This window comes from Lissotriton vulgaris, chromosome 2_1, assembly GCF_964263255.1.
Source record: "Lissotriton vulgaris chromosome 2_1, aLisVul1.2, whole genome shotgun sequence".
NCBI classification, from domain to species: domain Eukaryota; kingdom Metazoa; phylum Chordata; class Amphibia; order Caudata; family Salamandridae; genus Lissotriton; species Lissotriton vulgaris.
The window spans coordinates 764,688,819-764,703,322 of NC_141687.1; the positions used below are offsets into that span (position 1 = coordinate 764,688,819).

General features: G+C 41.0%; 1 protein-coding gene across 1 annotated transcript in view; it reads left to right on the forward strand.

The window, feature by feature from the left end:
* The window catches only part of PHOSPHO2 (phosphatase, orphan 2), a 108,715-nt gene that overhangs the window by 29,018 nt on the left and 65,193 nt on the right, over positions 1-14,504 (forward strand). The gene's annotated exons all lie outside the window — the stretch shown is intronic.

The following is a 14,504-nucleotide window of genomic DNA, read 5'->3' on the forward strand; positions in this document are numbered from 1 at the left end:
AGATATTTACATATTTACACATTACTCGCTAATACATATATTCACTAAATACACTTAATAAGTCAATTTTACAAAACAAAACATCAATTTAGACACTTATTTACCCATGTATTCTTCCATCGACCTTTAGATATACATATATAAAAAATATTTATTTTTCAGAAAGACACACATTCATTGGATGATGTCATCAGTGATGTCATTTGAGATGTCATCAGTGATGTCATGAGTGATGGCACTGAACATGTCATGAGTGATGTAATATGTGACATCAGCAGTGCATTGCAGGCATGCGAGTTATAGTTAGCTGAACTAACTATAACAGGGGAATTTCAATGGTTTTGTACAAGTGAAATGTCCAGCTAACTGTAACGCCCCTGAAACCTTTGGTTATTTCAGTGAATTTGTAAGGTTTTTTAAATGCTAATTTCTAACTATAACGTGCCTGAAACCTATGGTTTTTTTCAGTGAATTTCAAAGGTTTTTTAAACGCTAGTTTCTAACTATTCCTACAGAGCTAGGACATGTGAAGAAAGAAGAAAAAACCCACAGAAAGAAGCAAAAGAAATGCAGAAAGAAGCAACAGAAGTCCTCAAAGACGAAGAAAAGTGCAGGAAGAAGAAAGACGTGCAGAAAGAACAAACAGAGGATCAGAAAGAGGCCTTGTTGCAAAATCATCCGGTACCCTCAACTTTTTCTGATGGGTACTGGTGGTAACTGACTGACTAACCAGCCCTCGAGCCAGTGCTATGCTAAAAAACACTTTGAATACAGTGAAAACACCTACATACACTAGGGAACACTATGCGTTGGGGTACCCCTTTGATTACCATGGCCTCCTCTGTAAGCCCCTAGTACATAATAGGGCAGGGGGATTAAAACTACCTCTTAAAACGAGCCACAGGGTGCGTTTGCACACTGTTGAAGGGAGGGGGGGCTTGCGGTGACGTGTGCAAACACGCCCTGTGGCCGTTTTAAGTTGGGGAATAAAGTCCCCTTCAATCCTGAGTGTCCCTTGGGTCCAACTATCCCACCAGGAATCTCCTGTTAGCGCCAAAGAGCTGTGAAGAAGAGCGGTTTAAAAAGGGGCAGTGCAGTGGCGCTTACTGGAAGCACCTGATGGGCTAGTTAGCCCCCAGGGGCCCTTAGGTTTGAAGGAGAATTATTCCCCTAACTTAAAACGCGCCACAGGACGTGTTTGCACACGTCACCTCTGGCCCCGTCCCCTCCCTTCACCATTGTGCAGGCCTAATGTTTTGGCCCTGGGGACCCCATCCCCCAGGGCCTGCCCCCTATTTTTTTTATTTTTTAAATTTCTTGGATAGGTGCCGTGGGGCCCCGCTCTGTGGCCTTAATCGGCCCCAGGGACCCCACCCCCCGAGGCATGGCCTTTAAAAAAAATATATATATATTCTTTCGGAGGGGGGCTGCGTTGTCCCCCTCCTCAGGCCACTAATGGCCTCCGGGACCTCATCCCCCAGGGCCTCCCGCCCTGCTATAGCAAACAGCAGTGTCCCGGGGGTGGTTCCCAGGGCCATGACAGGGCTCCAGGAGGGGGGCCGCGCGGCCCCCCTCCCAACATTTCCAAAGCCCTGGGGAGGTGGTGGTCCCCGAGGCTTGGGGCTCCCCCGATTTTAATATTTAGACCCCCGGGGAGGAGGCGGTCCCTGGGGCATGTGGGGGGCTGGAGCTACCCCCACAGGTTTTTTTTTAATTTGCAAATGAAACACAAGCTCCAGGGGGTGGCGGTCCCCGGGGCTGTGGGGGGCCATGAGCCCCCCGCAAATATAATCTTAAATCCCCGGGTGGCCTTTAAGCCCCCCCTCTCATTGATTTTTGAAGCCCCGGGGGTGGCGGTCCCAAGGGCTGGGGGGGGCTGTGAGCCCCCGCACATATTTTATAAATGCCCTGGGGGTGGCGGTCCCCGGGGCTGTATTAAAAATATTGCCCTGGGACTTGGCCCCTCCCGGGGGCTAAATAGTAACGAAGCGCTGGAGTCCATGCTTCGTGTTTTTATTTCTCGGCCGGATCCACGGATCCCCCGCAGATTTCCCCATAAAAATGTTTTTTTTCAATTTGGAGCCCTGGGGGGTCCTTCTGTGGTCCCCTAAGCAGGCCTATGAGGTCAGGGTGTTTCTACCCTGCCCCCTTTTCACGTTTCGCGCATTTCTTTTACTCATTTCTTGTGCTTCAGTTCTACCGAGGCACACAATGGCTGCCAACACTTCCTGGTTTAGAGTGTTGACAGCCAATTACCATAAAGCTCGTGATCGGGAGGGTGCACGGTTCCTGCGCGGCCATAGATATATAACGTTTTTTACTTTTGATTTTCTCTGCAACTACTGAACTGATTTACACCATTTAACAAAACGGGATCTTTCTGGACTAATTTTTGCCAAATTTGGTGCAACTCCGTTCAGCAGTTCGGGTTGTAGCCGTGTGTAAAGTTTCCTATGGAAAATTGCATGGGGAGAACACGTTTTGGGGTCCCCCTTTTTTCTCGGCCCCCGCTTGACGAATCACCTCGAAACTTTCGGTATAGGAGCGGACCAGAGCACCCCACAAGTTTTGAGAATGTTGTGAAGATTCGTCAACCGGCGCCAAAGTTATTGGGAATAGAATGTTGCGGATTTCCTATGGAAAATAGGTCCTAACTAAAGTATATTATTTTTATGATTTGCTTAGATAATGTCTTGCCCTAATATGTATATTAAGTTGTGCACCCACCGCGTCCAAAACGTATATGATGTCACACGGAAGCGCGCGAGTGTCGCGTAAAGTAATACGTATGCGGGTATGCGCCTTGAGTCTCCTACGAGTTGCATAGTGATCGTACAGGAAAATACGCACCCATCGCACATCCTACGCAGATCCTACACAACAATCCTAAAATGGCGGCTAGGTTCCACGCAGTGACCGAGAAAGCTACGCTTTGGGTGCACGACTCTCAAAAAAAATTAAAAATTAAAAATAAAGTCAATAATATAAATAAAGCAAAAAAAAATGACTATTTAAAAAAAAAAAATTCCATTCATATTAAAAATATATAATGTATTTAAAAAAATAAGATATGTAAAAATAAATATTTTTAAAAAATGTACAAAATCAGTATCAAAAAAGGAAATATAACTAATTATTACATTTAAAAATTGTCATTTAAAAAACCTTTGAAATTCACTGCATTTCAATAGTTTTGTACGAGTGAAATGTCCAGCTAACTAGAACGCCCCTGAAACGTATGGTTTTTCAGTGAATATCTAAGGTTTTTTTAAATGCTAAATCCTAACTATAACGTGCCTGAAACCTATGTTTTTTTTTCAGTGAATATATATATGTGTGTATATTACCTACTGGCGATAGCCAGTAGGTATATATAGTTAGGACCTAGCTACCATAGGAAATCTGCAACATTCTATTGGGAATAACTTTGGCGCCGGTTGAGGAATTTGCGTGTAATTTTCCAAAATTTAGGCCAGCTCCGCTCCGCTTCTTCCCTGGAAGTTTCAGGGGGATTCGTCATGCGGGGGCCGAGAAAAAAGGGGGGTCCCAAAACGTGTTTTCCCCATGTTAATTTCCATAGGACGAATAGACATGGCTACAGCCCAAACCGCTGAATGGAATTACACCAAACTTTGCAAAATTGTAGGGACTGGTACGCAGAAGTGACTTTTCTATATTTAGTGAAAATTGCTCCAGTGGTTTTTATGAAAATTAACTTCAAAAACACATATATATCTTGCCGGAGCCTAACCACAGATCTCATTGTGAGATCTGATTGGCTGTCAGCACTTCATCCAAGAAGTGTTGGCAGCCATCTTGGGACCAATATACATGATAGCACCTCATTAAAAAGCAGTGCAGTTAATAGTTACATTATAAATCATTAGTTGTTGGTACCGAACTCATTTTAGGAATTGTGGTGTGTTCTAAGGTGATTTTATCATGTGAAAAAGCCTTCTGCTGGGATATCATGAATCATGTTTGAAAGAAAACTATTATCTCATGCTTTTCCCACAGTGGTTTGGAAGGGGATCTAGAAGCTAAACTGAAAGCATATTTTCTGTAAATTCACATTATCTTTCTCAGTCATGTGAGAATGAAGTCTGACATTCTCTGTAAAACATGTACATACAACAAAGACAGAGACTGTCGGTTGATTCCTTTGTGTTCTACTGCAGCCTCCTAGAGTGTTCTAAAGAACAACTAGAGCGCTAACAGTCCTACTTATTACAAAGGTATGACACACCTGAAGCTATCATGATTGGAATAAAGTGGTAACTCCTAAAACATTTAATTTAAAAAGGAACAAAATGAGGGGTTATATTTTGCCATAGAAAGTATGATTAGTGCTGCAGAAAAATAAATTGGGCACATTTTGAGTGACTTCTCAAATCCTCTTCTATTTCATTAAAAAATTCTGACATGCAGTCTCCCAAGATGGCCACCAGAGACAAAAGAGCCCAAATGTAGCCCAAATATCACCCAGATGTAGCCCAAGAATAGCCCAATGACAGAATGTCCCAGAGTGTTCTAAAGAACAACTAGAGCGCCAACAGTCTTACTTATGATAAAAGTATGGCACACCAGAAGCCATCTTGATTGGAATGAAGTGGTAAGTCTAAAAACATTTAATTTAAAAAGGAACAAAATGAGGGGGTTCATTTTGCCATAGAAAGTATGATTAGTGCTTCAGAAAGAAAAATTAGGGCACATTTTGAGTGACTTCTCAAATCCTCCTCTATTTCATTAAAAGAATTCTGACATGCAGACTGAAACATGCACTTTGAACACCAGCAGCAGACTTCCCTGGTGAGCAGTAGCTTTACTACAGGGATCTAATGAGCAACTAGAGTGCTAACGTTCAGAATTTATGGCAAATGTGTGACACATCTGAATGCCTTCTTGATGGAACCAAAGTAAACAAGCATTGAAAATGCAATATATCTCACCCTCGTTTAAGTTAAAGCCGTTCTGTTTGTAATGAGGTGGCTTTTTAGCTTTGCTTTTATTAGTGTTTTTAAAACTGTGATGTAAATAACATGCATATGTATGCATATATGTATATGTATGCATGCATTTATATTTGTATTTATATAGATATGCCGATTATATATGTTTATATATGTATGTATATATATATATACACATACATATATATCAATGCATATGCATATAAATGCTTATATATATGTGTATATGTGTGCGTATAGAGGTAGAGGTGTAGAGGTAGAGCGGTAGAGGTAGAGAGGTAGAGACTAGTAGAGAGAGAAGTAGAGAGAGGTAGAGAGTAGAGAGTGAGTAATAGAGAGTAGAGAGTGAGTAGTAGAGAGCAGTAGAGAGAGTAGCAAAGAGTGAGTAGTAGAGAGTAGTAGAGTGAATAGTAGAGTGAGTAGTAGAGAGTAGTAGAGAGTGAGTAGTAGAGAGTAGTAGAGTGAGTAGTAGAGAGTGAGTAGTAGAGAGTAGTAAAGAGTGAGTAGTAGAGAGTAGTAGAGTGAGTAGTAGAGAGTGAGTAGCAGAGAGAGAGAGAATAGTACAGAGTAGTAGTAGAGTGAGTAGTAGAGAGTAGTAGAGTGAGTAGTAGAGAGTAGTAAAGAGTGAGTAGTAGAGAGTAGTAGAGTGAGTAGTAGAGAGTGAGTAGTAGAGAGTAGTAAAGAGTGAGTAGTAGAGAGTAGTAGAGTGAGTAGTAGAGAGTGAGTAGCAGAGAGAGAATAGTAGAGAGTAGTAGTAGAGTGAGTAGTAGAGAGTAGTAGAGAGTGAGTAGTAGAGAGTGAGTAGTAGAGAGTGAGTAGTAGAGAGAGAGTAGTAGAGAGTAGTAGAGAGTGAGTAGTAGAGAGAGAGTAGTAGATAGTAGTATATAGTGAGTAGTAGGGAGTGAGTAGTAGAGAGAGAGTAGTAGAGAGTAGTAGAGAATGAGTAGTAGAGAGTGAGTATTAGAGAGTAGTAGAGTAGTAGAGAGTAAGTAGTAGAGAGTAGTGGAGAATATTCCAAAGTTTGGCACAGCACCACTTGCACAATAAGTCCAATCAAATCATATCACTTAGAGTCCTTATTGAAGCGCTGAATCTTGGTGTATATTCAAATGCTTTTATTTTCCTTAAGTTTATGTACCACAGCCCGCCGACGCGTTTCGTTCTGTACAACAGAACTTCTTCAGGGCGTTCTTATTTCCTTCAAGATATGTTGGTATCCTGTTGTCATATAACTAGATATTTCTTCCAAATGTTAGACGAGACGTAAGTACATTCTTATTCAAAGTGACAAGGTATCAATTTTACCCACACAATTCGGGAAGAGTTGAGTAATTTATAGCATCCTCAAAGTCAGTCTTTCAAAAATTCCAAAGTATAGAACATGATAATCCAAATCCAAATGTTTCTCAAGAAAAGTGATTTTCAATTGTTCAGAATATCGGCGTTTGGGCAGATATGACCCAGGGACCCCCAGTATGCAAGGGGAATTAGTCCCCCCTCTGCAAACGCGCCAGTGGCCTGCGTTGCAGAGCGGTGTAAAAAGGGGCATAGCCTCGTTACACCTGAGTGCAATGCAGCCCCCTGGCGCATACTGGAGGTTCCAGGTGGGCTAGTTGGCCCCCAGGGACCCCCAGTATGCAAGGGGAATTAGTTCCCCCTCTTCAAACATGCATGGGGGCTGTGTTGCAGAGAGGTGTAAAAAAGGGTGTGTGTTCATTACACCTCTCTGCAATGCAGCCCCCTGGTGCATACTGGAGGCTCCTGGTGGGCTAGTTGGCCCCCAGGGACCCCCAGTAAGCAAGGGGAATTAGTTCCCCCTCTGCAAACGCGCCAGGGGGCTGCGTTGCAGAGAGGTGTAACAAGGGGCATCTCAAATGACATCAGTGATGTCATTTGAGATGTCATCAGTGATGTCACTGACCATGTCATGAATGATGTAATATGTGACATCATCAGCAGTGGATTGCGGGTGCGCGAAATATAGTTATTACAACTAACTATATAGGAGCAATTTCAATAGTTTTGTATGAGTGAAATGTCCAGCTGACTATAACACCCCTAAAACTTATAGTTTTTTGAGTGAATTTTAAAGGTTTTTTAAATGCTAATTTCTAACTATATAGGGCCTGAAACCTATGTTTTTTCAGTGAATATATATATATATATATATATGTGTGTATATATACACGTGTGTGTGTGTGTGTGTGTGTGTGTCTATATATATATATATATATATATATATATATATATATATATATATATATATATATATATAACGCTCAGAACCTAAGTGCTCAATACTCACGTGATACATCACGTGCCTAACAAAACCATAGAACTGGAAAAGGTATTTACATAGATTCTTTTCGTGCATAACATACAAACAAGAAATTTCTTTGCGGGACCATTCAAATAAATGTGTCAATTACAATATAAATAAAGCCTCGAGTTTAAAGTGGTCAAAAACGGTGTTATATGCGCAAGGAAACAGTAAGTAACTCGTGCTTATTTGTTCAATCCTCGATCCCAATTAAGGATCTTCTCACAGTTTTTGAAAAACGTATTCAGCCCAAGTGGGCTCTGATTCACCGAAACCACAATACTGGCCAATTATATTCAATGATTAACATCCAAGTCCACTAAATCCCGAATAGTACTATGAATGCACATAAAAGAAACAAAAGAATTTTACAAGAAGTAAAGCCCCAGTGGGCAAATCCAATCAGTTCTATTTGTTTATCTGTGAAGACACATATCTAAAAACAGTAACATATATTTCTACAACCTTTCTCCTAGAGAAAATGAACTTTGCTTTGCAGGAAGCTAAATATACGACAAAAAAAAAAATGACATTGAACTCATAACAATTCATAAGTGGGTGTATAGATCTTCTTCAATGTTCAATCCATACGGGCTTTTGGTGTTTAATTCAACTATGTACCATGACTCCAGTTTGCGTCGTTTTTTCACCCTATCCCCCCCCTCTTTCATTCAAGGGCACGGAATCAATTACAAAATAGGATAGACTGCTCACATTTTTGTCATGGAATTTTTCAAATGTCGGGCGACTGGATACGACCTATCTGCATTTTTAATCGCCCTCAAATGTTGTAGTACCGGTTGATGAACGGGTTTGATTCTACTACCAACATACTGTAGATTACATCCACAGCATAAAACATATATCGAAAACTCCGTTTTACAGTCAAATTGTCCTTTGATTTTTTTCATTCTGTTAGAGAGGCCTGGTTTGTATGCACTCGTATTTCTCCCATGTTCACAAGCCTTACATTTACTACACTTCAGGAACCCATCCTTTCTGGACAACCAATTGCTCATTTTACTCTTTGCTTTTTTCTTTACCTTGGTCAGTGTGGTTTTGACTAGCATTTGCTTAAAGGATCTTGCCTTTCGAAAAGTAATCAGAGGTCTGGTGGTTAAAGCAGGACCAATAATTGGGTCATTTTTAATGACATGCCAATGCCTGCTTAATATCTTCCTCACAGATCCATGCAATTTGTTGTAGTTTGTAATCACCCTGCATTCATTCCCTTCCTGTTTTTTCATCTTCTTGTCTTTGAAAAGAACTTCCTCTCTGGTCTTTTGTTTGATTTTGTTGAAGGATGATTTAAGACAATTATCACTGTACCCTCTTTGTTTAAAGCGTAGTTGGAGCTCAGTTAAAGCATATTCTGTCTTTAGGGTCACTACAATTTCTAAGGACTCTTAGACCCTCCCCATAAGGGATACTGTTTACTAGACATGTAGGATGGAAGCTACTGGCATGTAGCACAGTGTTTCCAGAAGTTTCTTTCCTATATATCTTAGTTTGTACTTTACTATCTTTTATGTAAACAGTAAGGTCCAAAAAGTTGACAGATTCAGTGCTGGCGGTACTCGTGAACTTCAAATTCAAACTATTCTGTTGTATTTTTGCCAGAAAGAGGTTTAGATCTAACATAGAGCCTTTCCAGACAACAAACAAGTATCAATAAAACGACTCCAATGGAGGATGTTGTTCTCCCATTCAGTTTGACACTGCTTCCGGATCACCTGCTCCTCCCACCAGCCCATATGCAAATTAGCATAGCTGGGGGCGAAGCAGGTGCCCATCGCAGTGCCACAGGTTTGATGGAACAATTCATTATTAAAAATGAAAAAATTATTCTTTAAGCAGGTTGAAACCATCGACAACAACATTTGTGTATGAGCCCACAATTTGATTGGTCTTGTTCCTAGGAAGTGTCTTATGGCATTCAGTCCATCACTGTGTTTAATGCTCGTGTATAATGTGGTGACATCAATCGTTACCAAAATCAAATCTTCCTCCCAGGGTATGTCATAAATAGATTTCAAGAAATCCCCTGTATCAAGAATATATGAAGGCAGTTGTGAAGCTAGAGGATTAAGGAATGAATCAATGAATTTTGAGGTGTTTTCTAACCCACTACCTATGGCTGAAATAATCGGCCTACCAGGGGGGTTACGTACATCCTTATGCACCTTCGGGAGCAAATAAAACACTGGAGTGACTGGGTTGGATATTTTTAGGTATTTAAACTCATCATGAGTAATCAAAGACTGGCCATACCAATTTTCTAGTTCTGAATTGTACTGTGCATGACTATTAAACATAATTTCTTGTTTAATTCTCACATAGCAAGCTCTATTATTTAGCTGTTTATAGGCTTCAGATATATATTTCTGCCTGTCCCAGAGAACTACATTCCCGCCCTTATCTGCATTTCGAACTATGCAATTTTCAGTCTGCTTGATTTTCTCAATAAGCGTTGCCTGGGCTTTTTCTTGCTTGCTGAATTTTTTATTGCATACACTAGTACACTTTTCCAGGTTTTTTAAATCATTCACTACCAAATCATTGAAAATGTCAATGTTATCACGTGCAGTGTAAGGAGTGTATCGAGATCTTGGACGAAAACCAGTCGGGTCACTGGCATTGATAACCAGTCCTTCGGACCTTGCCACTTCATCCGCATGGCTCATAAGTTCCAAAGGTTCAGATGTTCCATGTTCCTCAAAATTTTCCTCATTCGCATCATTTCCATCTATTCTGACAGAAGGTTGAAAATCCAACATGAGGTCCATATCCTGCACATTCAATTCACCAAATGAGCTCTCGCTATTACTAGGGTTAAGAACTCCACTCCTCGAGCTCGGGTTCATAGCAAAATGTTTTTTAAGTTTCAAACGTCTTGCAAACTTGAAGATGTCGATACGAGTTTGAACGTAATTAAACTCAGCTTCTGGGCAAAATGACAGTCCCAAGTTGAGTGTCTGCTCTTCTTCAGTGGAGAGTTTCAGGTCTGTCAAATTAATTATTGATGGTGGTTGTTGACTTATAGTTGGGACAGTGATTGGTGACAGCTGTGCATTAGTTATTGCTCTTTGTTTTGCACCTTGGCGCCTTTTGCGCCTTTGCCTTTTGCCCTTGGCGGCTTGGCGTAGTATACCTTGGTTCTTGGGCGGAGATTGAATCGCCGGTCCTCCTGAAAAAAACCAAATTCATCGATGACTGTGGGGATTCTTTCTTCCATTTCCCCACTGGGACCTTCTTCCGCTGAGGTAACCACATCCGAGCTAGGTACACTGCTCACTCCAGACTGAGCTATCTGCTGTTTCTGGGTTGCGCCGCTCATTTTCAGTCTCCTCACATTTTCAAACTTCTTGGCAAACGTGTAGATCTGCCCACGGTCATAGTCTTTTTTGTCCCTTATAGATTTTTGAGCCTTACGTTCTTTGATGGAAGTTGCTAATTTTTTTATACGATCACCCATCTCCTTTTTATACAGGGTTATTGGCTCTTGGTTGTCTTCTTTTGCCAACATATCGTTAATTTGACTTATTTCCTCTAACATCTTCGCACGATCTTTTTCCGCATATTTAATTAAAATTCTTAACATGCGGTATGATGATTCTTGGTTGTTGTCCGCCCACTCTTGCAACATTAGCGGGTCGGGGTCTTCGTAGGTCGGGGCTACAAGTATTCTTAGCCCCCTTGGAATTCTCCCTACTTCTAAATATCGTTGTAGGGATCTTGACTCCCACCATTTAGAGAGTTCCCCTCTGGCCAGTTTTTCAAGATGCTTTAATCATACCAAGACATCTGGCATCTTCTCGTTGCGAGCCTTTGAAGATTGTTGTTTGGCCGCTACGCCAGTGGTTCCTTCATCAAAAATCAATAGCGCTTCCCGCTCGCGTTCGTTCATTTCCTCTTCTAGCGACATTTCAATGCTTCCTCGTCCGTGCGTTCTTCCACCAACCGCTAGCGTAGTGTTGATTTAATCTCAAAACCCACGCTTAGCTTTCCCTCTTCCTCAATGCCGCAGAAACTTATGCCTCGAACAACCCACAAAGCCCTTTTAGCCGTCAAACAAATGTCAGGTGCTCGCTATCTGCGCACTCACCCTTTAAGTTTGAAACGGCGTTTTTCCGGCGAGTGGATTCAGGGCACAGCGGAGATTTCTTTTCGGCTTCTCCTGCTCGTTCTGCGGGAGGGGGACGGCAGCAAACAAAACTCCTCCAGGTGCTCACGAACGGCTGCTGTCTCCAAATCAGAGGGCGTGTCGTCTTTACGGCCTCATGAGCAAGGCAGGAATCACATAAAACGCTCAGAACCTCGAGACAATCTTCGAAGGGACGACACAACGTGGTGGAAAAACCTTTCTTTATTTTCTAGTCGCTATCGACGCGTTTCGCCTGACCCAGCAGGCTTGGTCACGATAAGGTTTGTTAAACACATACATACATTTAAAGTGCTCAATACTCACATGATACATCACGTGACTAACAAAACCATAGAACTGGAAAAGGTATTTACATAGATTCTTTTCGTGCATAATATACAAACAAGAAATTTCTTTGCGGGACCATTCAAATAAATGTGTCAATTACAATATAAATAAAGCCTTGAGTTTAAAGTGGTCAAAAACGGTGTTATATGCGCAAGGAAACAGTAAGTAACTCGTGCTTATTTGTTCAATCCGCGATCCCAATTAAGGATCTTCTCACAGTTTTTGAAAAAAAAAAATATATATATATATATATATATATATATATATATATATATATATATATATATATATATATATATTTGTATACATATGTATATATAGTTTCACTGAAAAAACAGAAGGGAAAGGGATGTTCTAGTTCGATGAAAATGTCACATAAAGCATACCATTTAAAACCACTGAAATTCCCCAATTATTGTTATCGCAAGTAACTATTTAGGGGAGAGGATGTGGCTTTACGACCCGAGCTTCTGACTTAAACTGGGGAACCAGCTTCGAGTGTCAGTGTCGGCTCAACATCCTGTGATTCTGGGCAAATCTCTAAATCTCCCCATGCATAAAATAAAAATGAATGTATCCTTTTATAATGTAACTGATGCTCATGTAAAGCGCTCCAAATCCTTTGGGTCATATACACGCTATATAAAACTGCAAAAAATAAAATAAAAATTACACGTTTTGAAACTTGTGCCATTTGGCTAATATTGGGTGCTATTTATGCTACATTTGAGCTCTTTTATTTGGATGGCAATCATGGAAGCCTTTTTTTGTTATGTAGCTCTCCAATTTTCTCATTTACTGCAGTATCCTCGGTTGATGCTTTCAGTTTTCCACTTCGATTCAATGTAAATGGCGTTAAGATGTTCCACAATTTTGTCATAAATTCAGAAGGCTAGCACTCGCTTTGTTTCATTTCAACAGCTTTATTCGACAATTTGCAGTCATAAAAGTATTTACAAAAGTACAGAAAGATTGAATGTTTAAAACCGCTGTTGAAGAAGAAGCATACTTTAAGTTGGTTAAAAAAAAGGACTACTTCAATATCCTTATTTATACATTTAATAGATAAAAAGTAAAAATACGCATCCCAAGACAGACCCCCTTAAGGGGCTCCTAGTTATGTGTCTAAAAGTATGCAAAGTTCACTTGGAATAAAAAGATAAAATCTCCTTAGAGAGTTTCCTCGAGCTGTTGAAATATATACAAAACACACCACATTCGTATATACAAGAAGCACTTTGCTAATCCTTCTTATGTTTAATTATTTATAGGACATAGCCGATGGTACTTGCTGTCAAACACTACACTGATCAATGATAAACTGTAGGGGTCAGAACGCTTCATTATTTAATCTCACTCTGGGATATTATACGACCCCTTAAAACCCAAGCCCACCCTAGGTATTCTGCCATGGCTATTGCCATAGGCGGTGAGGTGTCAATCCGCAGAATGCATTCGGCTTCAGCTGCCTGTCTAGTGCCTAGTAGCTTACAAATTGGCAAATTGGAAGCAGCCAGACCCGACGAGGGGTAGCGTAAGCGCACAAACAAAGAGAAGATGGGATAAAGCTTCATTACAAGACCTGCAACCTGGACAAATGGTTTCTACGTTAGTGGACCATTTTACAGTAAATAGTCTCACTGGAGGTGAGCCCAATGGTTTTGTGATTAGATCCCAGTAAGTTTCCAACATCGGAGTGACTTTGTGTTCCAAGAATCGGCTTGTAAGGGTAAGGGACTCGCTTTGCCTGGTGCTATTATCCCTTAACCATTTCCAATACTTTGCCTTCAACACCTCCTTAGTTGGAAAGTTTGAATTTATAGGATCCACCCACATCCAAGCCAGGGCTATGTCGAATAAGAGGTCTCTGACTGCCCAAAGCCATTTAATACGATGGGAAACATCAGCCTTTATTAGTTCTAGAAAACCTTTTGCATAGCCTGAGAGCTCTGGTGTAGTCCAGAGTCATCTCCAGTAAAGGATGGGACGGAGTTTGGCTACAGCAGCGATTGGTTTCATCCCTAAATCAATCTGTAATGGGCTGGTGGGAGTGCTCTGTTGCAGTATAGTAATTTTTCTTAGAAACCTGTTTTCCGAGGTGGTTAGAGTTGCAAGATATTCAACTCTCCAAAGTTCTGAGACGTATAGAGCTGGGCTAACTTCTTTCAAATTATACATTTCCATAACTGGGCTAATGGGCTTAGTGTCCAATAGATTGTGCTCATGGTGCAGGATCCCTGTTATCTGCCTGTATTTAAGGGAAGCTAGTTACACCTGGTGATCTCACCTCATATTATCTTGGAAGTTCACCCCTAAGTAGGTGAACTCCTTCACCAGATGCAATGGCCTATCATTCATACAAATGCCCCCTTTAAAGGCCTTATAAGCATTAAATGCCATTAGCTTTGTCTTTGACATATTGATCTTCAAGCCCCGCTGCGAGCAAAACCCCTCAACAGTTTTGAGGGCTCTCTGAAGCCCGCTAGGGGTCTTGGACAAGATCAATGTGTCATCCGCAAACATCAATATAGGCACCTTATCACCAGCTAGTGTGTGGGCATCAGACGGGATTCCATTCATGTGATCAACTATCCCATTGATATATAGTGAGAATATCGTAGGAGCCATAACACAGCCTTGTCTCACACCTCTTTCAACTGGGAATGATTCAGTAACTTCACCTTGCCCACCCCACCTAATTTATGCGCTATTGTCCTCGTGT